This window comes from Maniola jurtina, chromosome 15 (assembly GCF_905333055.1).
Source record: "Maniola jurtina chromosome 15, ilManJurt1.1, whole genome shotgun sequence".
In the NCBI taxonomy this organism is placed as follows: Eukaryota; Metazoa; Arthropoda; class Insecta; order Lepidoptera; family Nymphalidae; genus Maniola; species Maniola jurtina.
In genome coordinates this window covers 1,482,636-1,497,507 of record NC_060043.1, presented here as the reverse complement: position 1 = coordinate 1,497,507, position 14,872 = coordinate 1,482,636, and positions in this window count along the sequence as shown.

Sequence of the window (14,872 nt, the reverse complement as noted above, 5' to 3'; positions counted from 1 at the left end):
TGCCACAGACAGATACATAGATACACAGATAAACACGTCAAACCTATACATATCACCCCTCTTTTAGGGTCGTGGGTTAAAAATTGAACAGGATGCTGACTGAAAATTATACAAGTTCAATCACGTATGTAATTCCTTAAGTCGCATCTATCTTACCAGATTTTCGCAGGAAAGAGCAACTGCCGAGTTTCTTGCTGATCCTTCTCAGTAGGCCAGGCATTCCTAACTAAAGGAGATTACATAATATTTCTTAGGTAAGGGCTATTTGGGCAAGCAATGGCCGATTTGTCCTTACTTGGCATATCCAAACTTGTAGTGTAATATAGAATTTGCCCTTCTCTTGAACTACTTCGAATTCGACTTAAATTGTATAATGTATATTTACGTTTCGTAATAGAACTTAGTTTACGAACTTGATGTGGTTTTAAGTAACTGGCTAGCATGTTAGCTTTGTTTTGGATTTATTAATTTGAGAACCTAATGTTCCCAATAGAGAATAGAGACTGCTTGTTTACATAGATCCATATTTTGTAAGTCAACGAAGGTTCTAGATTATTGTAAATATTATTATATGTGTAATTATAAATCCTTTTTATTCCGTATCCCATGAGACTTTTCAAAAATCCAGTCTTAAAGCTTGGCGGCTTCTTTTCCATGAGACTATGACGTCACATTTTCTTAGAAAATCATATTTACTACGTTATATCTACGTCTATTTTTCAATGAATAAATCCTTTTAGTTAGATTTTTTTAAATGAAAATCTATTTATTTCGTAAAAATAATATAAATAGTATAAATACTTACTCATTAGTAGAAAAAATCTTAGTGTAAAGTAAAGGTACAGTTATTTATGTATAGAATTTTATATAATATTTCGATACAGGTATTCGACTTCAATTTTGCGTCTTTTTCAAAAGTATGATTTTGATGTGAAATTCTTATTATATATTACTTACCGCTTTTGACTTGTTTTATATACTTACGTGTACCTAGCCTTTTCCCGGTAATATTGTGAGTACATTGGAACGGATATGGTGTTGTGAGAGATGCACAATTCGTGACTGGTCCACAGTCGATGCGGATTGCATTGCATATCGCCATTTTACTCGCATAGCTTGTGCAATATTATGTGACTTAATAACGGTATCAGAATATGAGGAAAACTTCTGATATTAAGTATGTTTATTTTATCTATTACTAGCCGATGCCCGCGACACGCGTGGATTTAGGTTGCTCGAAATCCCGTGGGAACTCTTTGATTTTCCGGGATAAAAAGTAGCCTATGTGCTAATCCAGGATATTATCTATCTCCATTCCAGCCAAATCCGTCTAGTAGTTTTTGCGTGAAGGAGTAACAAACGTACACACACACATACTCAAACTTTCGCCTTTATAATATTAGTGTGAAAAGAGCAACTGCTGAGTTTCTAGCCGGCTTTTCTCAGTAGAGTCTGTTTTCCGTACCGAAGTAACAGTTATTCATGACCGATCTTTGATTACAACCACAATATAATAAATAATTAAATCATGAGAGTCCCAAAATTGTTAGGTTATGTTATTGGAGGCTAGGGATTTTGTAAACTAATTTCTCGGGTTTTAAGCACTAAAGTTTCTACCCAGCCTATTTTTGAGAACTTTACCACGATCCCAAATATTACCAATGCAATTGTAGTTCAATGCTAATGCATTAGTTAGTGAATTATTTCCTAAGTATTTAATTACTTACCATAAAATAAGATCGCAAGTCCATCTTATCATCAACAAAGAGTGAATTATTTCCTAAGCTTTAATTACTTGCCATAAAATAAGATCGCAAACGTAAATAAACAACATCGACAAAAAAGTGAATTAAGTAGTTTATGTAACACGGCTATTAAATATAACATGACTTTTGTTTTACAATCGCATTTAAGATGTAACACATGTTTTAGATCCGTTCTTAAATAATAAAAGTTAATTAATCGGCATACGGTCTTCCGCGATCATTTAGGTTTCAGATTTTATGTTCCGTGAAATCTAGTTGTTTTGTAACGGTTCATAAAAACCGGCTAAGTACGAGTCGGACTAGCAACACCAAGGGTTCCGTATCATCGAACTAGATACACTATGTACTTTAAAAAAAATTGCATGGTGACCATTTTGATATTTTTATTATTTGTTGATAAAGATGCTTACACAGTCTGTATTACCTCAGTAACACTGAAAATTTCAACTCTACCTATAATCTCGCTCATGAGATACAGTCCGTTGACAGACAAACAGACGGACAGCGTGCATCCGTCTCTGGGATGCAAGCTATCTTTGTACAATAGCTGATAAATCTAATGACTAAACATATTTCGGTCTTCCAACTTAATTCTATCCTTGTCGATATACCATTGGTTAGAATATCTATCCCATCAAAAGGTCATATTGTTTACTTCAGTTAGCGCTGCTCTACATTTATTTATAGACAGAATCACATGAAATCAAACGTGACCAACTGATCATTCATAAGCCTGCCGTCTTTAAAAATACAAAAAAAAACATGATTACATGACTAAAGAATGTATATTATTAACTCAAGGTTACAATCATACCTATCTACAACTTACAGCTAATAATTGCAATCGATATTGCCATTATCATCAAAGTAATGTGCCAAATTATTATAATTCTTTGAACATTATTATCAGTGTGAGTAATACTAATTATATTTATAACTCAAAGGTGTTACTCAATATAATGAAATTATAGATAACTAGCTGATACCTGCGACTTCGTTCGCGTGGATGTAGGTTTTTAAAATTCCCGTGGGAACTCTTTGATTTTCCGGGATAAAAAGTAGCCTATGTGCTAATCCAGGGTATAATCTATCTCCATTCTAAATTTCAGCCCAATCCGTCCTGTAGTTTTTGCGTGAAGGAGTAACAAACATACACACACACACACACACATACAAACTTTCTCCTTTATAATATTAGTGTGACTAGCATCCCGCCCCGGCTTCGCACGGTTGGGTAGCATATTACAATTTGCGTAGGGATCTCTAATTTTTAGAAAATAAAGTGTAGCCTGTGCCACTCAGAAATAATGTAGCTTTTTACTGGTGAAAGAGTTTTTAAAACTGGTTCAGTAGTTCCAGAGATTACTTCCTACAAATAAACTTCCATACTTTACCTGTTTATAATAATAGTAGATAGATATATTTTGTAGGGTTGCCCACTAAATATTATGTAATACTAGATGATGCCCGTGACTTCGTCCGCGTGGATTTAGATTTCTTGAGAACTCTTAGATTTTCTCTTAACAGACAGACAGACACTATCGCATTCATTATATTAGTATGAATTCGAGTTTGGGAAAATATTTTTTTGCTGGTTAGAAAGAAAAACATCTTGTCTGAGAGTTCTCCATAATATACTTGTTTGTGTGTAAAGTCTGCCAATCCGCATAAAGCTACCGTGGCAGACTATGGCCTAAGCCCCTCTAATTTTGAGAGGAGACCTGCGCTCAGCAGTGGATCGGTGATGGGTTGACCATCTATGATGATGATAGATGGATTGAGTCAATCATCTAGATAAAATACACACTGGATTTTCTCGAACAGACGAGGTCTATAGACTCGTTCTGATGCGAACGTAAATAACCTCTGGAGCTCGGTGTACGACAGTGGTATTGATGTGAATCTCTCGGAGTCCCACAAGAACAGCAGGATTTTCAACTGCGTTCTAACTTTGATTGTTGTTTCAAGTAGCTGCTGCGAAGAAGTTTTCTTATTAGCTGCCAGTCAGCCAAATGTCATCACTCATCAGCGAGTAAGACAATAGTAGCTATAGCAAAATTAACTTATAGGTATTATACCTATCTACTATTGCGTGAAAGATGTGATAGCCTAGTGGTTAGAATGTACGCCTCCTAATCGGAGGTCGGGAGTTCGATCACAGACTTTCGGAGTTAAAACATCGTAAGGAAACCTGCATGTCTGAGAGTTCTCCGTAATGTTCTTAAAGATCTGTGAGCCAGCGTTGCCTACGCCCTATGACTACGGCCTAAATCCTTCTCTCTGAGGAGACCCGTGCTCTGTAGTTAGCCGGCGAAGGGTTGATCATGATGATCTACTCGCAATTTGTGCTAAAAATTTTGATTCAGTCTGGATGCTTTCACCCAAGTAGCAAAGCTATAGTCCCAAGCAATATTTGGACTATTTATCAGTAGTATAGGCATGAGTACCTACTATTTATTATAATATAGGCCTATTAGGACCCAAGTAACATTATGGTTCAGTTTTCATATATAACACGTTTCATCTTAAACTGTACTGAGAGAAATTTTCTGGCAATCTACTGATTTAGTTCCAAAAGCCTCTCCCCTTCAAAAAGAGAGGCCTTCTTTTGAAGGGAAAGGTTTCCCTTCAAAAGGGAAAACTTTTTCTTTACCAATTTCGGTATGAATTTCTCAGTTTTCCGATTTGGTAGAGGAAAGTCTTCCCTTTATAAGAAAAATAATAATTTTTGAATAAGATAAATCACAGGGAAAGTCAGGAAGTTTCATCAGTGTATGAAAGGAAATAGGCATGTAAAAAATAGGTTGGTTCCTAAATTTTTGATAAGGAGTTGGGGAAATAATTGAAACACAAGGGTAGAGTTGTTTTATTTTACAATTCCAAATTAATCTTTGTACTTCTTTTTAACATTTAATTTAATAAAGCTCTTCTTTTCTCCTCTCGGTATCTGAAACAAATGAAATAAAATATTATAGGACATATTTATTAATTTTATACAAAACTAGATTTTTGCACCACTTCATCTACGTGATATAATGTAAAACACTCTGAGATATTGCGGCTTTCTATCAATGAAAGAAAATTATATATCAGTTTTTTTTAATCAGATCATTATACTTAGTGCCGGAAATTACCCCCTACATCCAAACTTATCAACTCTACGTCTTTAACTATAATATTAATGGAGATAAAAATAAGATGTTCAAAGCGATAAATAAAAATGAATCTGAATATACATATAAAACTGACTGACTGATCTATCAACGCACAGCTTAAACTACTGGATGGATTAGACCGAAAGGCATGCAGATAGGCAAATAGCCATTATGACGTAGACATCCGCTAAGAAAGGAATTTTGAAAATTCATTCCTAAGGACTAAAACAGGGGTTTGAAATTTGTGTAGCCCACGAGAACGAATAATAAAACAAAATTATTTTGATAGCCGAATTTCATTACCTAATAAATGCACATTTATTAAAATTTGGTTGAAAGTGCAGTGAAACATGACCAATTTGTGGCTTTCATGTGACTTTTTCACTCTATCGGTTCAGAAAGCGAATTGTACTGAGATGAGTCAGAAATAAACCCAGCAGTTACCTATTCTTACAAAAACAAAACAATAAAACGCAGAGAAAACGGCTTTCTCTCATCTCGGTTCGTCTAACCCACCGCGGTCTGTTACGTCATAGTTCATTAAATTTTATTTGCACTGTTTTTCAGAAAAGGTCATCGGAATTTAGTCATCGTAGAAAATAATTCCCCATATTTTTACGTATTTGAATTAATTCGCGTCGCGCGCGATTTGTGAAACTGAGATATAGTTTTGACTTCTAACTTATCAAGTCATGTTCACTCTTGTATATATGTATAATTTTATGTTTGGTAGTAAATTATATTACGATTGACTTATCAAGTATCTGACAAAAATGCAGGCATACAACGCGTTTTTGTATTTATTATAGTTAGTACGGATATGGATAGTATGGATTGATGATTAATATATAAATTATAATTACGAAAATTCCTCTCCGTACAACTTTAACAGATTTATGCTCGGTTAACGTTTAATTGAATCATAAACACTCGAGCTCTGAGGTTCGGACTTCACTGAGGTAATGTTCAATCGTTATACCATAAGGTACATACATTATCTCAACATAGCCTATGATTCACGCGGACAAGGCGTGGGCCGCTGACGGTTTTGCGCAACACACACACACAACACCGCAAATCATGGTAACAATTATGGCGATGTAGGAACTGAGTTTTATTACGGGACGGAATTCCTTCTAGGAATTTAATAGTTGTATCCACGTTGTACCTAATTTTTGTTCCTGGTTGTCTAAATGGCTAAAGAATTTTAAAAATGCAATCAGTAGATACCTACCTACTTTAGTTAGTACAGTAAGTTACGAAGATAATAATCTTTGTTAAGAGTCGATCAAATAAATGCAATGAAGGCAAACCTACGTAGTTTTAATTTCTAAATAGAGTATTCAATTATTTTATCCCTTTTTTCTCAATATAGGTAGAATCTAGTAAAGTATCCCATAATATCGAAAACTATTTGTAGAGTTGCAACAGTTTTATTTCTAGGCGTATATACTACTACTACTACTACTACACTACTACTAGTGTAGTGTTTTATTTCAACAAAAAAAATACATTATCTACTTACTATTTCAATAGATAGTGCAAGTTTATTATAATTATACAAAACAATAGCAATCATTATCATAGAAAATCATTAGTAAATTTACAATTACGATTACAAGGTAAGATAGTTAATCACGATGATTAGTCAAAAGCTTGTTACAACCTAATCGATATCAAGCACGAATTGTGCAATCAATATTTGTTCACAAACCAATATGAGAAGGAAACACTCATTAGGGAGAAAGCTCGTTTAACTTCGGAGATGTTGCGAAACAGACTGGCATGCGGATTATGCTAATGTTCAAGATCAAAGCAAATAGATCACGTAACAAAACTTGTTGGGACAGACGAACATACAATTTAAGTGGCGGTGGCTGTTGAATTTTAAATTAGCAAGTGCTTTCTGTGAACTAAAAAGGGCGTTATGACATCTTGTCTTATGATGGATGTTTTAGGGTCGTTTTATGTTAAACTATGCACGAATCATGTTCAAAGAATTGATGTATGGAACACCATATGTACCATACCATGGAATTCAATAGAATTAGTTCATATGAAACAATTCATCGGTAAGTAGGTATTATAGCTTGAATTAGTTCATAATAAAATTTGTAACTTTATGAGTTTGTAGGTAAATAACGGGTAAATAGTCACCGGAACTAAAGGTCTGATTCGCATGTACCTATTGGGCAAAAGTTTGTACCTACATAAAAAGTTATGTTTGGATGTTGAAATTTAATTTCGTTCAAAATTCTACCAATTTAAAGATATGGCAACATGTGCGACAATTTTTTCACCTCTAATTCAATTTGAAAGGCAAAAAAATTTTAACTATAAGGAGGACAGGTAAAAACACAATAATAAATATGCAAGTAAATAATTATTTACATTATATTACTTTATCTAAGTAGTAAATAAACCACCAATGTCATATAATATTGTCATTACTTCGCAATCTCATTTCCATCTACCATGTAAATTCTACAGTTTGCATACAGATTAAAGCACAAATACCCAAGACACGTAATACCTACATGTCGTCACACCTGGACCTTGGCTCAGATTGGAAATTATCTACATGAGTATAGAAAAAGCGATGATAGCCCAGTGGTGAGGACGTTGGCCTTCAATTTGTGAGTCGGAGTTCGCAGGCAAGTGCCTCTAACTAACGGAGTTATGTGTTTTTTAAGCAATTAAATATCATGCTTTAACGGTGAAAGAAAACACCGTGAAGAAACCTGCATGCCTGAGAGTTCTTCATAATATTATTACCTTTGAGAAAAGGTGATCCATAATATGCATATATATAATCCATAAAATTGCCCAGCGATTGTTTCCTATGGCCCACCTTTCTTCTTATTCTGAGAGGGTGCCCATACTCAGTAGTGAGCCGGCGATAGGCTGACAATGAATAACCTAAGCTTTAAGAATAATTTTAACAATAATAACAAAATAGCAGCACTAGAGAAGCCGCGAACGCGTTGAAGTCTTTTGAAGATTTATTTTCCTGACTCGAACGTAAATCGAAACTTTTTGTTTATTTCACAAATTTATATATGGAAAAATATTTATTGCTTGAATTTTGGTCAGTATATCTTATCAAAGTACATGGGCACTAGATAAATAAATAAATAAAATTTTTATTGAAAGGCAAACAACTAAATAAGTCTAGTAGATTCTACTACTAGTGCCTACACTTACTTTCTTTGATAAAGTCTTTATCAAATACTTTGAACATATAATGAAAAACTTGTTTATTAAATAAATAATATTTACAGTTAATCAAGCCAAACTTAAGCTACGAACTTATATGAGTAGGGTTTGTCCACCACACTAGTGAAGTGTGGATTTTGGAGACTTCACACATCTTTCAGAACATTATGGAGAACTCTTATGCTGATACTCTCATGTTTCCTCAAGATACTGCTTCGTTAGTAGTTAGTACAAAAGCATGCAACCAAGATAGGTACTTATTTTATTTCAAATTCAAGCCAAGGCTAAGCACGTGCATGTCGACAAGTATTACGTGTCGTGCATATTTGGCTATATGTATGCCTACTTTGAACCACTAACCAAGATATTGATCGAAATAATAGTCAATGGTTTAGGCTCCATAAGGACTTATTGATTGGCTTAAGATTTTTAAATGAAACGTATATCTAGCTGATAATGAAGGTACATAATTCATGCTACGTATTATTTATACATTTTAAAAAAGTATATAGTAAGTGTGGTTTAAAAATTGAAATTTGGATAACTTTAGCCGTTTTGCTTACAATGAAGTAGTTTTGCTATTAAGGGTAACGCATACAGACGGAGTGGAGTGAAGGAAAGTTTTTGATAACAACTTAAACTCTATGTATCTATTTTAACCTATTGTGATTGAAACTGAGAACAAAACACGGATGCTGTGTGGCGCGTTCGGGCGTGAATGGGCAGATCACGCTACCGTCACGCATGGCAAAGCTTAGTTTGAATTGTTTTAAAATAAGACGCCTCGTCTCGCCTTTTCTCTACTCTGCTGATATGCATTGTGCCTTAGTTACAGGAGAAAACTTTTTAGAACTAATAGCGTCTAAACCTACTCGTCTTTTAGGGAAAATGAAAATATATCTAGGCTTTAAAGAAATATCATGTTTTGTGTAAGTATATAAATCATATTTGGTTCTCAAAACAATCCAAACATAGGCCAAGAGCCTTTAAACTGTCAAATGTAAATCTATTTAGGTACATAAACTACGCCGTTTATTTTAACTATCATCACAAAAAAAGATGTCAAGAGAACTCAATGCAACGAACGTTTATGACCACTTTAGTAAGCCGTTCATTACTTGACCTTTAACTGGTTTCTTGAAAGGAATTCTAATTAAATACGCATCTGCCTTGTTCTAGAATAAATGTTTTGAAGCGAGTTTATTTTAGATAGGTAGATACAACAATCAAATAACCCAGTAAGCCCTTTTCGATCTGTTTATTTTTTTATACCTAAAAAAGAGATTTTTGAAAATCAAATAAGTAAATACTTAGTTTTAGTAAAGTTGAAGGGCAAAGTGTATTTATATATTTTTTTTACTTTATCTATATGTATATTAAATTATGTATTGTACATATACTGTACATTATGTATATTATATACTAGGCCTAGACGTTTCGAAAAATCTTTATAAGTACAATTTCGATATATCTTTTTAATTTTCAAAACTATTTTCTTCAGGAACACTGAACGGGATCTTCGTTTTGTTTTAATTATATAAGATTATGTACTTATAATAGATAATAATAAATAATTGGAACAAAAACTAAAGGGAGAGCCTCACACCTACGCCATTGCATTACAAATAAGTTTGGAGGAAGCTAGTTGTTTCGATTGAAATTATTGTAATTCATACTGATAGCAATTTGTTTTGCATACAAAAATAAATTTACATACATAATTTTACATATAATTTTAAACTATGCAAAATTTTCTTCCATATAAATACAAGTGTATTCTTTGGTATATTTACTTTTGTTAAAGTCGATTTTTTCTAGAGAATATAAAATGCTCTGATATTTTCTTCTTCCCCCAACAAAGCATACATCTTGTGGTGGAAATGAATATGACAATAGTTGGTTTTTTCCTAGCCTGTAGCTTAGCCTAGCCTCCTAAGCTGTAAGCGTTGAAACTGGATGGGTGACCGAATTTGGAATCCTTTGGCCTTTTCGTTTCCTCCATGCCTCCCAGTTATTACCTCTCACATCTGGTAATACCTAACTGTAAATCTACATATATCTCGTTCTCTTAGTCGAGTTGTATGAAAAAGGATCTGGGAAACCACCGCATCAACAACAGAACATACCTTTATGTTGTATGTATGGAAGAGTGTAAAATCAGCAATAAAAAGAATACGACTATAAAGAAGATACTATAAAGCTGTATCAGTCAATAAGATTTATTTCTCATATAGCAATAATAATAACGAACACGCAGATGATTTTTTCACCAAGCACTGTTAAAATATTTATATAAATTATCGAATCGGCATATCAATTTGCAGTTCAAGATCAAGATACAACAAAAAACTTATCTAATAAATTTATCTGAAAAAAAAAACCAGGCACCTGTGGTCATTTCCCCCCTCCCACGGCAATCAAAAGACTTCCTTACAAGTCCACATCGAAGAGCCTGGCTCACCTTGAAGCTACATTCCTACAAATTCATATTATTATTCTGTAACTGCCAACCTACGCGCAGTTTGTATTACCTAGCACAGTCTAGCAATCATACAGTTTTGAAAAAATCACACATCAGTCACAGTTTGTAATATTATAGACTGCAGTCTACATTACATGCTAGTATGTAGCAGCTAGGGTAGGCCCTTATTAGCAATGAAATTGAAATCCTAAGTACTTATACTTACACTAGCGACCCGCCCCGGCTTCGCACGGGTGGACATTTATTTTTTCTATTTTCCGGGATAAAATATAGCCTATACGGATTCGGAAGAATCCCTCTAAGTAATGGTAAAAGAAATTTTGAAATCGGTCCAGTAGTTTTTGAGCCTATTCAATACAAACATACAAAAATACAAAGGTTTCCAATTTATAATATTAGTATAGATTAATTTCCGGCTGCAATATAAGACTTCATAATAATGATTGTGAATAAGAGATATTAATGTCAGAGAATAATTATATTGTATTTTTATTTTATTTATTTTATAAGAACAACCTAAAAATAAAACTATCGTTATAACAGACTAGCCTAATTCGATAGCTAAGTGAACTTAAATTATAAAAGTAATGTTTATTATTATAGTATAACGCATGAAAATTAATGTGATGCTAAAAATGCAAAGCTCTCTCTAAGTTCTCGTCCAACAGAGTCCGATCATCATGTCCGAGGATAAATAAATAAAAATTGGTTGTCTGTAAAGTCGGTTTACTGACGATAGATGAACGTGACAATAAAGGCCGATTGTGCTTCTTTGTCGCCCGTTCCGCGCTCTCGCTTGCACTTCAAGCCTTACATGGAACGCCTCAGAGCGAGGTAACGCCGCATGAGTCATGGTTTTTCGTGCGTGCAGCCGGCTCTATCGAATTATAAGACGTTGTCACGTCAAAACATGACACAAACCAAGTGAGTTTGTGGTGAAAAACCCCGCAGTTGCTGTACCTGCCATTGATATACACCATTTTAGTACGGTTGGCACGTTCTTTTCTGAACTGTATGTTTGCTATACTATGCTATTAGTATAGCTGCTTAGATAAGCCTTTGTTATTTATTACTGTTGTCCGTAACTATGTCCGTGTGATTAGTTATCACTCAAGAGATTTTAAATACCAAATACGTAGTTATTTAAATGTTATTTCTTAACTATAATGATACAGTACAATTTTAATCGATCTTTCGATCAATCAATTTATTTGCACATAAACAAAAAAAATCCGGTACTAATGCGCATTAGATTTGATACCTGGTCTACGACATGAATAGAAAATTGAAGGACGGACATCTTTTTTGAATTATTTTTTTAACGAGTAAATGTTAGGTTAAGATTATGAAGTGCATGCGTAAAATAAATATAAAATCTATACCATTACATCGGTTTAGAAAATTGTTTTTTTGATTAAGACCAGTTGGGATATAGAGCTAGATACTTTAACTTAAGAATTCGGTATTTAATTTTATTTTAAAAATGATTTTAGTTTCGGCAAAAGGACTTCTTTATATCTAACCTGAACCGCGCTTTTGTATAATGTAATCTCTGTTATACAATAATTTGACATTGTTGAAGAATGAAAAGAATGAATTTCACAACCAAATATGTATTACGATGTGCATTGTATACAAAAATGAGAGTAGGTTGAAACTGTGTGGGAGGATCATTCAAAGTATATCTACTTACCTACTAATTGAGAAAAATGGTACCTATACTACAATAAAATTGTTAAACTAAAAAAAACTATTTATGAGCCTAATGCGTTGCTGTAAGCATACTGAGGTATTATTTAATAAATCAATAAAATCAAAAACCGATAAATAAAATTGAGATTTAATTCTATCTACAAATCTAGTTAAGTTAAACAAAATAATCAAAATGTTGTACTGTTTTGATTATGGAGGCTGCTATGATATTATGAATGCTAAACAGTGGAATTAATATTTAAATATGGAAAGTGAAAGCTCAACGTGAGTCGTGATTTTGCATCTTCATTTTAGTGACGTCTAGAAAACGTTAAGAATACTTTCAGAATTCAGTTATGTATTTGTTATTTGTAGTGGTTCAAAACAGATTGGTTCTCCTTTTAGATCAACAATTTACTAAGTATAATTAATTATATTATACCTACGTTGTTCTATAGTCTGCGCTATTGATAAAATTATCTTGTACATGTAAGGATGGAAATTCCACCGCCAAAAGATTTTTTGAAATGCTAAGAAGGACGGCCAGTCAGCTGGGTCAAAATATTTTAAGCAAATTTCCTTTATAGATGGTAATTTTAATAAAATTTCATAGTTTTGACTATCAATTAATTTGTAGCGCAAAATATTAATTGTTGAACACAACGCGATGTTTCTTACGTAAAAGTTACGTAAAATATTAGGTTACAATATTATTTCGATCATTAAAAACAATGTAGGTACGAGTATATCTGATATGGATAATTATAATTAACGTAAAAGTTGTTACACATATGATATAACAACCGGTATTTTAACATCACTTTCATGTTAAAGTATCATATATTACATGGGTAGGATCCACTCAGATATGGTTCTTTCATGGCAGTGCACTTTTTGGTAGTAGGTGCAGTAGGTATTTAAGTTGTTAAAAAAACCTACATGATACATCCATACTATCCGTGTTCCATAATACTAGATAATCCATATAAATATTATAATTAATGCGAAAGTGTGTATCTGTTACATTTTCACGGCCCGTCTACTAAATCAATTTTAACGAGATAAATATCGATATGGCTATCCTAAGAACGTACATAAGCTACTTTTTATCCAATAAAATCGAAGAATTTCCACGGTATATCCGTTTGACGTTTGATTCAGAGACAGCTGAGCTCCAAGAGACGGATATAATATCCGTCTACACCCTTTGTCACTACTTTGTATCCCAATTAAAAGGTACCCACGAAATTTTAAAAGAAAAACTTAAATCAATAATATCAAATGAAATAAACTGCATATGAAATTGCGAGTAAAAACTAGTCTATCAACACAAGTATAGGTTCTAGATCTATTAAACACGTTTAAGTTTCACATCTCGCGATTAACGTGAAAAGAAAATGGCACAATAACCATGTAAAAACAGAGATGATTTCCAAATAAACTAACGACGAAACTAAACGATTTCCTAAGAAGCGACTTTTATGGTTATGATGTAAATTACCCGAAGCGTCAACCGGTTATGATGAGATCAATTTAATACAAGCGAAGCCTACGCATCTGCCTAATGCGTAGGTACTACACAATTAGTTAAGGACAAATATGAAAAGAAATACAAAGACAACAAGTGTAAATTAAAAATTTATAACACCCCCGACAAGTGAAGGTTACAGTTACTAGAAAAGAGCTGATAACTTTCAAACGGCTGAACCGATTTTCTTGAATTATAGCTGAGAACACTCTCGATCAAGCCACCATTCAAACAAAAAACTAAATTAAAATCGGTTCATTAGTTTAGGAGCTACGATGCCACAGACAGATACACAGACACACAGATACACAGATACACATGTCAAACTTATAACACCCCTCTTTTTAGGTCGGGGGTTAAAAATAGGATACACAACGTAAATCGGTTAGTAGCGATTTCTACCCGGCAATTTGAGAATTGAGAAAACAGATTGCGAATGAATTATAAACTGTCAGATTTTCAAAATACCGTGGAAAAACTTTGATTTTCCAGAATAAGGGCAGCCTATGTACACACTCTTTATGTCTGGTAGCTTTATATCTGAGTTCAAAAATAAATGAAAATGACGATTTAAATGAAATTAATTAACTTTCATATTAAAATTTTTTTCGACACTGGTTTCTCAAACAATTCCTTCTGAACTAAATAGTGTAAAACTTAAACGAAAAGCTAAACATCTTACTTTACTTAATTTAAAAATCAATTCTAATCAACTTTCAAAGTTACTCGAGGAAACTCTTAAGTAAAATTTTAAATTGTTATAAAAAATTGTGATTCATATTTTTACGTGTCCAACAATAATTGTCACGACATTAAGAACAAGCAATAAATATCTAAAATGCTAATTTTTTTTTTTTTTTTTTTTTTTTTTTTTTTTTTTTTTTTTTTTTTTTCCCAGTGTGTGATCTGCGATCAGTCGACAGACTATAAGCAGATTTGCTATGGTCGGTTATGACTTTTGCAGAACTTAGGACCAGTGCCCTTAGATCTGCACACTATCGAGCACATTAGCCCGCTTCAGACGCTTTATCCG